The sequence below is a fragment of the Moschus berezovskii genome, chromosome X, assembly GCF_049115385.1.
Source record: "Moschus berezovskii isolate FMDL1 chromosome X, NW_MosBer_1.0, whole genome shotgun sequence".
In the NCBI taxonomy this organism is placed as follows: Eukaryota; Metazoa; Chordata; class Mammalia; order Artiodactyla; family Moschidae; genus Moschus; species Moschus berezovskii.
In genome coordinates, this window is record NC_142488.1 from 146,098,797 (window position 1) to 146,113,097 (window position 14,301).

At 55.7% G+C, this 14,301-nt stretch overlaps 2 pseudogenes; both read left to right on the top strand.

Moving 5' to 3' along the window:
• The first annotated feature begins 3,504 nt into the window (after positions 1–3,504).
• On the top strand, positions 3,505–6,691 carry LOC148773535 (large ribosomal subunit protein P1 pseudogene; annotated as a pseudogene).
• A 1,023-nt stretch (positions 6,692–7,714) lies between these two features.
• On the top strand, positions 7,715–14,250 carry LOC148773536 (uncharacterized; annotated as a pseudogene).
• Positions 14,251–14,301: the final 51 nt, after the last annotated feature.

Sequence of the window (14,301 nt, forward strand, 5' to 3'; positions counted from 1 at the left end):
AGAGATCTCTTCAAGAAAATTAGAGATACCAAGGGACCATTTCATTCGAAGGTCGGCAAAATAAAGGACAAAGGCAGTATGGACCTAACAGAAGCAGAAGATATTAAGAAGAGGTGGTATGAATACACAGAAGAACTATACAAAAAAGGTCTTAATGACCCAGATAAGCATGATGATGCAGTCACTCACCTAGAGCCAGATATCCTGGAGTGCGAAGTCAAGGGGGCCTTAGGAAGCATCACTATGAACAAAGCTAGTGGAGGTGATGGAATTCCAAATCCTAAAAGATGATGTTGTGAAAGTGCTGCATTCAATATGCCAGCAAATGTGGAAAACTCAGCAGTGGCCGCAGCACTGCAAAAGGTCAGTTTTAATTCCAATCCCTAAGAAAAGCAATGCCAAAGAATGTTCCACCTACTGCACAATTTCATTCATCTCACACACTAGCAAAGTAATGCTCAAAATTCTCCAAGCTAAGCTTCAACAACATGTGAACTGAAAACTTCCAGATGTTTAAGCTGGATTTAGAAAAGGTAGAGGAACCAGAGATCAAATTGCTAACATCCACTGGATCATTGAAAAAGCAAGAGAATTCCAGACGAACATCTACTTTTGCTTTATTGCCTACACTAAAGCCTTTGACTGTGTGGATCACAACAAATTGTGGAAAATTTTCAAAGAGATGGGGATACCAGACCACATTACCTGCCTCATGAGAAATATGTATGCAGGTCAAGAAGCAACAGTTAGAACCAGACATGGAACAAGGGACTGGTTCCAAATTGGAAAAGGAGTGTATTGTCAGTATTCAGCATCGAGGCTGTATATTGTCACCCTGATTATTTAATTTCTATTATGAGTACATCATGCGAAATGCCGGACTGGTTGAAGCAGAAACTGGAATCAAGATTGCCGGGAGAAATATCAGTAACTTCAGATACGCAGATGACACCACCCTTATGGCAGAAAGCGAAGAGGAACTGAAAAACCTCTAGATGAAAGTGAAAAAACTGGTTAAAACTCAACATTCAAACGGCAACGATCGTGGCACGGCAACAATCGTGGCATCGGGTCCCAAGACTTTATGGCAAATAGATGGGGAAACAATGGAAACAGTGACAGAATTTATTTTGGAGGGTTCAGAAATCACTACAGATTGTGACTGCAGCCATGAAATTCAAAGATGATTGCACCTTGGAAGAAAACCTATAACAAACCTAGACAGCATATTATAAAGCAGAGACATTACTTTGCCAACAAAGGTCCATCTAGTCAAAGCTATGGTTTTTGCAGTAGTCATGTATGGATGTGAGAATTGGACCCATGAAGAAGGCTGAGCATTGAAGAATTGATGTTTTTGAACTGTGGTGTTGGAGAAGGCTCTTGAGAATCCCTTGGACTGAAAAGAGATCAAACCAGTCCATCCTAAAGGAGATCAATCCTGAATATTCATTAGAAGGACAGATGCTGAAGATGAAGCTCTAGTACTTTGGCCACCTGATGCAAAGAACTGACTCATTAGAAAAGACCCTGATGCTGGGAAAGATTGAAGGCGGGAGAAGAAGGGGACGACAGAGGATGAGATGGTTTGGCATCACCGATTCGATGGACATGAGCTTGAGCAAGTTCTTGGTGTTGATGATGGACAGGGAAGCATGGCGTGCTGCAGTCCATGGGGTCGCAAAGAATCGGACACGACTGGGCGACTGAACTGAACTGTACTGAAGCCTTTGTATTCTTTCCTCCACCTCCTGTCAAGGCTCTTCTGGCATCAACACCTATGAAATGCAGGTCAGCAGTAGGTCCAAGTATCAGTTAGCCACCCATGTGAAGTGCGTGCTAGACTGCACAGTAGCTGCATTTCCTAATACTGATGCTTTCAATCAGAACCCTCTAGTAAGTAGACCTCTATCAGTTAATCCACTTCATCGAGTGGCCCAGCTTACCTACTGAGATGAACTACCTGACAAGCTCCTACCACAAATATCCAAATAAAGTTAAGCTGGTAGATAGCAGTGAAATCTGGAAAATATTTATTGATGTATGAGCTATTTCCTGAAGGGTCAGAGTTTGTGTCTGTCCCCTCAATCATGCAGTAATCAGACCCCAATTATATGTCTTGTGGCAACAGGAAGTGGTGGCAGAGGGTCTGAAGGACAATTGGTGACCCCTTGCAAGGCATTGGCACCAGGCACAGTCCTCAAAGGAGAGAACACCAGCCTCCCAGACACGGCCGGGCAAGCCACTTCCGTCAGCAAGGGAGGTTCTGGGGGACTGGGGGCTTGCCGATTGTCAGCTTCCACTGAGGGCAACCAGATATCCCAAGTCTCGGTTTCAAGGCCCCACTCGTCCACGCAGTGCCCCTGCCTTTCACCTAGGAAATGCAGAGAGGCTGGGAATTCAAGCGCCCTGGGGATTCTGCAACTGACATGGTCAAATGCTGTGTTTGATTTCCAGCCCCATCAGCGCTGCAGGCACAGGGGAATTTGCAGGCTGCCATGGATGAGCTGTGGCTGTCATCCTGTGACCTGAGCTGAGAGGTAAGGCAGGTGTCCTTGTCAGTTTCCTCCCAGAGACACTGCAGTCACCGCACAGCCCAGCCTTGGTCTCCGGTGTTCCCTCCATGACAGTTCGGGGTAGCAGCTGCTCTGGCTCCTTGGGCACTTGCTGCGCTTGGCCCTTCACCCCAGTCGAGCGCAGGGGGCAGCATGGTGACTGCTGAGACCCCCGCAGGTCATGGGAGACTTGAACCCAGGTGGTCACTCAGGGATGGCTCTGAGGGCTGAAGGCACACAGCGAGGACAGGAAGCAGCTGCTGCCCCAGACCCAGGGCAAGAAGGGAAGGGGTTGACGTCATCAGAAGCCCGGAAGCCAGGATGAGGGGCCAAGAAGACCGGCCCATCTCTCCTCAAGGTCACTGCCTTGTCATCTTCTGAGTCATCTACCTGTGGTTTGATTCATCAGCTCAGATTTTTATTTCAAATGTGGTTTTGTTTCTAACGTCTAAAGTTCTTTTTTCGTTTTAAAATCTGCCTATACTTTTAGAATTCGTCTTATCTTTTTGATTCCTTCTTGTATATCTACTTTTTAAAGTTTATTTTTAATTGGAGGATAATTGCTTTACAATACTGCATTGGTTTTGTCATACATCATCAAGGATCAGCCATAGGTATACATATGTCCCCTTCCCTCTTGAACGTTCCTCCCACCTCCCACCGTGTGTGTCTCCTTTGGTGTGTCTCGGAGGCTAGTGAAGATTTGGGGAGTTGCAATAGCCTTCTATCAAAGGAATGCAGACAACTGGTAAATATCCATGAGAACCGCTCTCTGATCTCATGAGAATTCAAAGGTACTGTCGGTCTGTTTCAAAGTCCCCCCTGATTAGGCACAAGAGTACAGGTGTTTCTCATTCCCACCTCCTCCCTTTATAGACCAGTCCAAGGCCCAGGGATATTCACTGGGACTCACCTCTGATGCTTTCAAGACAAGCCGATGTGCAATACGATGCCCCAGGAACCTCCTTGGGAGCCAAATGGAGAGCGTAGCCTGCGAAAGGGCTTCCCTGAGAGCTCAGTTGGTAAAGAATCCGGGTCAGGAAGATCCGCTGGAGAAGGGATAGGCTACCCATTCCAGTATTCTTGGGCTTCCCTGGTGGCTCAGCTGGTAAAGAATCCGCCCACAATGCGGGAAACCTGGGTTCGACCCCTGGGTTGGGAAGATCCCCGGGAGAAGGGAAGAACTACCCACTCCAGTATTCTGGCCCGGAGAATTCCATGGACTGTATAGTCCATGGAGTCACAAAGAGTCGGACACGACTGAGAGACTTTCACTTCACTTCACAACCTGCAAAAGGAGGTCAGGCTTAGAGGCCAGTGTCCTTATCCACTCCTCCCTCCTTCTAGTTAGAGATTCAGAACAAGCTCCACAAGCCTTTGTGTCCTCATCTGCTCACCTGGAGAAGGGGGTGACACGCTACTGACTTCCTAGAGCCCCTGCGAGGCTGGAATGGATGAGTCCAGGCATGTAGCAGACACTCCCAGCCCTTACCAAAAATTATATCATCTGGCCTCTGACAGTGACGCCCTGGGGACGTAATAGGGCCACTCCTCTTTTTGAGGGATCTGCCCAGCGTTCCATGAGAATGGGTAGTGTCTTCAACGTGAAATCGCAGACGGGTCTTCAGCTGGTCCTCGGGGAGTCCTGAGTGGGAAGCCAGGGGTGAGCCGTCCCTTCTGGGAGCATTCGCTCTGCCAGGAGCCCGGCAGTACAACCACGGTGCCGGGGCGGGGGGAGCCTCCCTCAGCCAGTGGTTTGCTGAAGCCCCACAGTCTGTGGCAGAGGGATGGAAGCCCCTGCTTGCAGATGATGGGGACAGGTCTTCTGCTCACTCAGACCCATGATGGGATGGACCCAGTCCCTTTTACAGCCTTGTCCTTTCTTCTCACTGTGCAGGTGACCTTTCGAGAGCACTGGTTTTAGGTGGATTCTCGGTTCTTATTTGTGCTTTCCCCATGGATCTTGCTTGATCACTTGTGGGCCACCTATGCGTTTAAATAATATAACGCACTCTTCTCAGTAGGTGATTCCTCGTCTTTTCCCCAACTGACCTGGCATCCCAGGAGGGCAGGGGCTGGGTGTCTGAGAGGCACTGGCCCCAGTCCTGGCCTCCCTAGCCTGGGATCATAGGCCAACTACGCCCCCCCCACACACACACACAAAGTAGAGGAGCCAGCAGGACAGCAAGAATCAGCCAGCCTGGGTCCATGAAGCATTGGGTGTGGGAACTCAGAAATTCTGCCCTGAGTCACATGATTCTCCTCACTTGAGGCAGGACAACTTTGTGCCCAAGATACACAACGCAGACATCATCAATCCAGAGTTTAATAATTTGGTCACATAAAACTGTGTAACTACTTGACAGCCGAAACCAGCCGGCCTCGTCTTTTGAAACAAGAGACAGGGGAATCCCACAGTGGTCCAGTGGTTAAGACTCCATGCTTCCACTGCAGGGGGCGGGCTCAGTTCAATTCTTGGTCTGGGAATTAAGATCTGGCATGCCATGATGTGCAGCCTAAAAAGGAGAGAGATCCCTTTCTTCCACGGCCCCTAAGGTGCTCGGTCCTTCCGAGTAGCCAAGGCTGTTTGGGGGTGAGGTCCTCACTTCATCTGGCGACTAGTACCGAGCCCAGCAGCCCCACCGAGCACGCGCCCACACCGTGGCCTCTGTCTCAGAGCTTCCCTGCACCTACTTGGCCCTCATTCTGCCTGGTGAGGTGATGGTCACAGAGGATAAGATCAGTGCCCTCAGTAAAGCAGCCGGTGTAAATGTTGACGGTTTCGGGCCAGGCTTGTTTGTAAAGGCTTTGGCCAACGTCAGCATCGGCAGCTACATCTGCCATGTGGGGGCTGGTGGACCTGTCCCGACAGCTGGTGCTGCCCGCTCCACCACTGCTGCCCCATCTGAGGAGAAGAAAGTAGAACAAAGAAAAAAGAATCTGAAGACTCTGATGATGACATGAGCTTTGCTCTTTTTGACTAAACCTCTGTAGTAACTTCCCTGGTGGCTCAGATGGTAAAACGTCTGCCTACAATGTGGGAGACCCGGGTTCGATCCCTGGAGAAGATCCCCTGGAGAAGGAAATGGCAACCCTCTCCAGTACTCTTGCCTGGAAAATCCCATGGATGGAGGATCCTGGTAGGCTACAGTCCATGGAGTCGCAAAAAACCGGACACGACTGAGCAACTTCACTCTCTTTAGTAACACATTCAATAAAAAGCTGAGCTCTTTAGAGAGAGAGAGACGGAAAGAAAGTCTCTGCGACGTATGGAACACAGGGCTAACAGCCCTGCTATATGCCGATCAGGGTCTTTCGCGGAGGCAACTGCTTAGTATCAATGACCTGGTAGTTCCACTTAAAGGTAATATCCTGAGGGAGATTTACAAATCTTCAGAGGTGCTAACAAACAAGAAAAACAGAAAAGGTAATACTACATCAGTTGGGGGTTTGTTATGTAAACTATAGTACATGTGTTCTCTTCAATACCTTTGGCCAGAGATGCCATGAGCTAGACTTTTGTGTACTGACAAGGAAGACTTTTGCAGATATATTATTGCTAGTAAAAATCACATTGAATATAAGGGTGTGTTTTTTTTTTAACCTGAGTGGGGAACTATGTAGGTGATCCCATAGAAGAATATAGGTAGAGGTGAGAAACAATTGTTAACAGTCTTGCCTAAAACAATGTTTTGTAAAAATCTTCAGTTATGTGCTTTAAAAATATCCGGGGTGGTAAGGTAAAATGTTCCAGCCACAGTGGAATGCAAATTGGCAGTTTCTTCCGAGGCTAATCGTCCACTTCCTTAGGACGCAGCACTTGCACTGCCGGGCGTTCATGCCAATGAAATGGAAAATTCTGACCACGGGAAAGCCTGGATACAAATGTTCAAAGCAGATTTTTTCTAGAAACCTAAAAGTGGAAACGGGCAACATGTCCTTCAGTGGGTGAAGGCTTGAACAACCGTGGCTGACCCACACCAAAGAAGAAGGCTAGCAATACAAAGGGAGAACTGACTGCTGAAACCAACTATCGATTTGGATGGACGGATCTCAAGGGCAGTGTGTGATTGATCAAAGGCCCGTCCCGGGTTTCAAACTGCATGGTTTCATTAATGTAGTGACGTGTGGTGTGTGTGTGTGTGTGTGTGTGTGTCTGTGTGTGTCTGTGTGTCTGTGTGTGTGTGTGTGTGTGTGTGTCTGTGTCTGTGTGTCTGTGTGTGTGTGTGTGTCTGTGTGTGTCTGTGTGTCTGTGTGTGTGTGTCTGTGTGTCTGTGTGTGTGTGTCTGTGTGTCTGTCTGTGTGTGTGTGTGTGTGTGTGTGTGGCGAGGTATGCATCATCATATCGACCCATCCAGGAATCGAACCCAGGCCATTGGCAGTAGGTGTGGTGTCCTAACCAATGGTACCAATGCCATCTCCTGGTGTGAGGGCCCACTGGCTATGCAACACGCTGATGCTGGGGCAACAACGGGAGGGGCATTTCCCTGTAACTTCCCGTGATCTTAATTCCTTCAGAATACAAGCTCACACCAAAGGCACACAGCAGGACTTGGCGTGTACACATCGGATCATTCTGTGCGTGACTCTGCACGGACAGTGTTGATCTCTTCGCGGGAAAGTCCAGAAGCCCATAGCACGCCTGCCTGCGGACTAGAAAAAAGTCCGAGGGGTGAGGGGAGGGCGGAGCTCACGCGATCGGCCTGCTCTGACTGGGTGACAGAGATGCCCGTCACAAAGAGGGACGGGCTTGCTCGGCGCTGGGGGCGGGTCTTCTCAGGAGTCGAGCATGTCATTGGCGACGCCAGCCGGAAGAGGTGGGCAGGAATGCGGTGCTCCGCGGGTTCCGGTGGGCGGGCTGTGGAGGCGAGCGAGAGGGGACGGCCGCGGGGACGCTCAGGGCGGGGCTCGAAGCACGGAAACGGCCCCCCTGCTTCGCATCCCCGCCCTCCATTTCGGTACACGGCAGCCCGCCCTCTGGGTCCTGGGCAGGCCAGAGCCCCGCAATTCGCTGGGTTGTGCGCCCTCTCCTGGGGAGAGGGCGAAGAGACGCCTCCCCGGAGCCCAGGGCCCTGGAGACCTTGGGGATTCCGTCGGGGTCCCACCCGCCGCTCCCGGCAGGACTCCCCCTGCTGTACTGAGAGCATCTGGCCCTCGAGATGTCTCGGGACAGTGTATTGGGGGCGCCCTCCAGTCCCGGCCTCTGGGGGCGGCCTTGCCCCGCGCTCCTGATGCCTTCCACCCTCCCAGGGTCTAGAATCTGGCCTCATCCAGCCGCCCCCACCCCTTTCCCGGCCCATCGTGTTCCTCCGCCCGTGAGTGTGACTGGGACGATTCTCTGTGAAGCCCGGATCTTCCCCTCTAACCCCCGCCCCGCACGGAGTAACAAGGGAGAGGTGGGCAGAGCTGATCCCAGTGCCCAGAAAGGCGGAGTCGGCCAGGAGTGCCATGTTTCTGGAGTGGAGAGGGCCCGAAGTAACACAGTCTTCCCCCGTCACTCGACAGGTGTGGCCCGCTGGGAGGGGATCTTGCCCAAGCTCTCCTGTTCTCCAGGACCGCCTATGATTGCAGCCCTCAGTGTCTGCTGCCCGCCTCTCCCCTGGAGGTCAAGGTGAGTGAGCCCGGCAGGGAGAGAAAGTCCATGGCTTCACTAGGAGTGGATGAGATCAGAAACCGTCCATCCCGACGGTGGTTCTCAGGCTGGAAGGGACGTGAGAACACCTGGAGGGCTCACTCAAAGCCGGTTGGCAGGGCCCCGCCCTAGATTCCCATCTGGGGTGGGGCTTGAGCATTTGAGACTCCAACAAGCTCCCGGTGCTGCTACCGCTGCTGGTCCACGAACCCCACAGTGAGCAGCGCTGCTCTAGAGGCCTGAGACTCCTAGGTGTGTGCCCCCTGCTCTTCTCCCGGACTGGCTCTCTGCAGGGTCCCCGCGGGGCTGGGAAATGCCAGGAGGCTGGTGGCTCTCAGGAGATCTGGGGCTTCCCGTTGAGCAGTCGTCACCCTTCCCTGCCTGAAGCTGAAGGAGGCGGTTGTCCACAGCCCAGGCAGGATCAGGTGTCAGGTTTGTGGAGCTGCTCAACAGCTCCTCTCTTGGGCTGATAACATCTGGACACGTAGGAGGGTGGGGCGAGATCAGATCCAGTGTCTGGGTGTGGGGATGGAGGAACTATCTGATGAGGCAGAGGAAAAAGGCGTGCATGCCAAGCTCAGGGATGGGAAAGGAACATTGGCCCTGAGACCAAGTGTGGGTTTGGGGGAGCGTGGAGACCCGAAGGGCTTCCCAGGTGGTGCTACTGGTAAAGAACCCACCTTCTGATCTGGGAGACGTAAGGAGATGGGGATTCAATTCTTGAGTTGGGAAGACCCGTGGAGGAGGGCATGGCAACCCGCTGCAGGATTCTTGCCTGGAGAATCCCATGGACAGAGGATCCTGGTGGGTTACAGTTCATGGAGTTGTGAAGAGTTGGACACGACTGAAGCGACTTAACACACATGGCCGGAGACAAGAAAGGGGGTTCTCTGCCCAGGAATTGCCCTGACAGTTGTCTGGTCTGCAGGTGTGGTCAGCCTTCTCTCGCTGGTGGGAAGCCACCGCCTTTCCTGCCACACGTTCCTCACCAAGAGGATCTCCCAGCTCCTGGGTGATGCTGCCCAGACCTGCTCAATGCCCAGCGCCACCACCGACTGCTTTGGCCAGTCTTTGCCAAGGCTGGCCTGTCTGTGGCTCCAGGATGGCCCGCCATCCAGTTGGAGCGGCAGATCAAAAGCAATGGCAGTGTCCAGCTGCCCCATGTGCCCAGAACCCGCAGCTCTGGGACCCCAGCCCCCGAGCACATTCTGGCTGTGGGATCATTCCGGGGCGGGGCAGTTTGGTTGGCATTTTCCAAGGCCCTCTCCTGCACCCTTTTCCTTGGGTCGCTGGTCTCTTCTTATTGGCTCGTTCAAGTTCTCTATACCTTTTTGATATGAGCCCTGAGTCACATCTTGGCACTATTTTTTGCCCCACTTTGTCACTTGTCTCCTGACTTTGTGGTTTGGGGTTTGTGTTTGGCTAGGCAGACGATCTTAGCGTTTGTGTCATCAGACTTTCCAGGCTCTTCCTAATGGTTTGGGGTTTCTTGTCGGTTTGTTTGCTCCCAGTTGATTTAGGGTGATCTCCATTTAGAGTCATCGTGAATAAGTTACCCATTGCTGAGTAACAAGGGGCTACCCAGGTGACGCTAGCGGTAAAAAACCTGCCTGTCAACACAGGAGACATAAGAGACGTACGGTGGGAAGATCGCCTGGAGGAGGAAATGGCAACCCACTCTAGTACTCTTGCCTGGAGAATCCCATGGACAGAGGAGCCTGGCAGGCTACAATCCATGGGGTTGCAAAGAGTCAGACACGACTCAAATGACTTAGCATGCAAGCATGTGTAGCAAATTATCCCAGATGTAGTGTAGTCCCTTAAAACAACCAGCACTCTTAATCTCCCAGGTGTCTGAAGGACAGGATTCTAGAAGGCCTGGCTGGGGCTTCTGGCCTGGGGTCCATCACAGGCTGCGGTCAAGGCTTCTCCGGGGCCACAGCCCTCTGGTCTGCCTGGGGTGTCAGGGTGGGAGGGGGGCAGGCTCCACTTCTGGAGGGCTCACTGGGCTGCGGCAGGTGATGGTCCCTCCCCACCAGGCCTCTCCACCGGGCTGCTCGGGTCAGGCCTTCCCCAGATCCAGCGATCTCAGAGAGACAGAGGAGCCCCGAGATGGAAGCCACAGTGTTTCTCTCATAACTCATCTCGAGGTGACACTCCCTCGCCTCTGCTGTGTTTTTATGGGTCACACTGGTCACCCCATGAAGAAGAGAATGGTTCCCGCGTGGGCCTAGTTTCTTCACGTTCGTGGTGCGTGACAAGGCTCCGAGGAGTGTCCCTGCCCCTGAGCCTGGGTGTGGGACTCCCGGGCTGCCCGGGCCCCTCCAGAATGTGTCCTTTGTGGAAGCAGGGTGGCGTGTGTTGTACAGGCAGAGTGGCTTTTCACCTCGAAATGGTTGCAGACAAAGCCCGCGGAAAACCAGAGAAACAGAGACCATGTGACCGAGCCCAGCATGGCCCCCCGAACCCACGGCATGAGCCCTCTGCCCTCCGCCCAGGGGTCCACAGCCTGGAGGGCTGTCCCAGCTGCTGGTGCAGCCCTGGGCGTGGGTGCAGAAGCTTTCTCACCCTGGCAGCCCGTGCACGCCACGGCTGTGCAAGTGCACACTCAGGCCTGGGCCCCGTGCTCTCCCACCTCCGAGGTGTCCCCACCCTGTGGTCAGCCCTGCCCGCACGCCCTCCTTCCCAGGGGGCCCCCGTTGAGGGGGCGCAGGCTGACGAGCCCCTTTTCTTCAATGGGGTGGCAGCCTGGGGTGGCAGCCGAGTGTCCCTTTGGTCCCCTGAAGGCGCTCCTGCTGTGCTCGTGGGGGACGTGTCCGCCCCCTCCACCACCTGGCTGGGACTGAGTGGGGACTTCCGGTGACATGCTTGGTGGCTCTGAATGTGTCACGCAGCTTCTCAGGCAGTGAGGGCTCCTCCTGTTGCCTCTTGCTTCTGGGCAGCACTGGGGCCCTTGGCGACATCTCCTGGCCCCGTCCGTGGCCACCATGCTCTTCTCTAACCTAACGCCCGTGGCCTCGGGAGATCCGGGCTGTCTCCGTCCCGGGGCAAAAGCAGAGGCTGAGGCTGAGCTTGGGGGGCCTGTCCTCGGGGATCGTGGCCCTGGCTCACGGGGACACCCCTCAGCTAGGATGTGCAGCCTCCACAGGGTCCCGGGGGAGAGGCTTGAGCACCCCGTGGTCCCACACTCCTGGGCCCACTGACTGTTCCCCTGAGTAGAGCCGCCTTGCAGCCCCTGAGCCCTGGGCACAAGGACCAACAAGGGGCCGGCTGCCCTGCCGTCTTCGCCCTCCTCAGGGCTGCCTTCCTCAAGCCTGCCCTCGGGCCCAGGGCTATGTGGGCACTGTCCTCCCTCTCCTGCCACCCGGGCACTGTGGCTGGCAGAGCTCCTGCAGGTACCCGCCTGGTGGACAGGCAGAGTCTGGGCAGCGGCCCCGCCCCGCTGTCCACCTGCCTCGGGCTTCACCCTCTGTCCGCATCCTCTGCCCATCAGGCATGATGATGCCTGCCCTCCTGAGCTCGGGTGCTGGGTGCTCCCGAGCCTCCGCTGGTGCTGGGTCCCGGAGCCGTCCCCTGGCCCCGGCCCTCATTCAGCCCCGCTCCCCGGGCTGTGGCCTCCCTGGGCTCATGGGGACCTTGCAGATGTCCGTCGAGAGTCGTGGAGCTGGCTGAGGCCAGCCTGACCTGTGAGCAGCACAGTGTGCCCCTGCTGGGTGCGTAAGTCCTCCTGGGGGTGCCCGTGGCCTGTGGAGGAGGCTGCTGTAGGTGGCGGGCCTTGTCCTCTGGGGACCTGTCCACAGCTGGATGATACACACATGCAGCTTGGACGTGGAGCTGGATCTCTCTCTCACACACACACACACACAGCTTGGACCTGGATCTGGATGATACAAACACAGACACACGGATGCACACACACTCGAGTTCTTGGCGGCCAGTATACATTGCTCCTCATGTTCGCTGACCACACACACACACACACACACACACACAGCTGGGACGTGGAGCTGGATCTCACACACACACTCGAGTTCCTGGCAGCCAGCATCCATCACTCCTCACATTCCCTGACTTAGCAGCTGCTCCCCCTCTGCCCACTGCCTCCATCTGGGTTCCAGTGGGGTGCCTGTCAGTACCCTGGCCCTGCGCCCTGGAGTGGGGTGTGGCCACCCAGACTGGGGCCGTGTGGGACTTCCTAGGGTCTCTAGACTGTCGCCATCGTTGAAACTCTGAGGCTCCCTCTCTGTGGGTGGGTCGCCGTCCCATCCTGAAGGGCGCTGTGCCCATCGCTTCACCTAGGTCTAGCTCACCCTCCTGGGGGAGTGGGCACCAGGGAGGGTGGGGTGCAAGGGTGCCCGGGGGCGGGGTGTGCCGGCTGTGGTGTGGAAGTGGTCAGCTCCCTGGTCCCCCTGACGACTCAGAGCAGACAGGACCTGCAGGATGCGGGGACCGTTCCCCACAGGGTGACCAGACACCCCCTCCCCAGGCTTAGTAGGGAAGAAGGGCCCCGGCGGGCATCTGTGGCTGGACCCCTCCTCTCGGGGCTGGACCCCCTCCCCTGCTGGCTCTGGGCGGGCGGCCTGGGCTGGACCCCCTGTGCAGAGCCCGGAGGAGGCCTGGCTCACCCCTGCCTGTGTCCTGGCAACCGGGGTGTGCTCTGGGGGTTCTGCTCCGTGGGGCCAGGTCTCAGGCCACTTGCCCCACAGCAGATGGGCTCCTGGTGCCATCTGCGTGTCCCCCTCTCCAGAAGCCCTCCAGAGGTGGCGACCTGTCTTGCTCCCTCCTGCCCCTGCCTGGCCAAGGCTCTGGCCTGGTCTGGCCCGTGGCCTCCATCCTCAGGGTCATTCTCCCTGTGGGTTCCAGCTTCTCCCCTTGCCGCCACACAGGCTTCATGACTGCCCGGGTGCGATGTGGCATCCAGGGAGGGGACAGCACTCCTGGTTATGCTCGGCACTCCTCTGGGGCCATTCCCCCTCGGGGGGCCCCACCAGGCAGGCTTTGGAACATGGGATGGCAGGGAGGACTGTCTGCTCTTGGCAGGCTGGTCCAGGGAGCCAGCAGGAGGCTCTGGGTGAGTCGGGGTGCAAGAGTTGTGCCTGGTGGGCCGGCAGAGGTGAGAAGGGGCTCATTGGGGGGTCCCCTTCCCTGTCCCCACCCCCATGGTGGGACTTCTCTAGGCCTGCATCTGCTTCTTCTTGCCCCCTTGTCCACCTGAGCAGCTTCTAGAAGTGTTTCCTGTGGACCAGTGGCTGTACGAGCTCTGCCTGCTCCCTCCATGGCAGAAGGGGCTGGGGGCTGGGTGAGCCCTTGATCTGGGCCTGGGGGAGCTGGCCCCCGGCCTGTCTGATCCTGTTCCTCTCCCTTCCTGAGCTCACACTCTTGTCACTGAGGTGGCAACTGTAATGAACCCTGGGCTCAGGCTGGCCCAGAAGGTGCTTCCAGACAGGGGTGTGGCTTCCAGGTGCCCCGTTGAGAGAGGAAGCCTGAAAGCTGGAGCCCTGGCTGGCTTTAACAGCCTTCCCGACCTGCGGACCCGGAGCAGGCTGTGTGCAGGTGGGAATTCTGAACAGCGATTCAGAATAGCGCGCTGAGGGGCTGAGATCACCCTACCGTGCTGAGGGCACAGCCCACCCAGGCACACGAGGCTGGACAGGCCTGGGCTCGGAAGGACCTAGTGAGGATGGGCAGATGCTGCTGGGGGCAGGGCTTTGAAGGTGTCTACCTGCTACCACCTGCGTGGCTTGGGGATGGCCCCTTACCAGGGGCTGGTGGCACATTTGAGATGCCTGGGTCACGGCCAGGAATCCACTGGGATTTTGCCTTCTGTTTGCCTGGCCCTCCCACCCAGCACGCAACCTCCTGTAGCCTGGCCGAGGCCTGGCCTTCCCCTGGGACAGCACCTGTTCCTGGTATGATCTGGGACAAGGACACCTATGTCAGGCTCAGTTCTCGGTGCAATCGACACCCCCTGGCCCACACTGATTGGAACCCAGGGAGGCGGAGAGGAGGCAGAGTCCCCAGGTGACCCCCAGGTGCTTGGGCAGCAGAGGGGGCCGGAGCAGAAGATCCCACAGCCTGTGGTCCAGGCCCCACCACCAGCCACCCTGTCAGCCC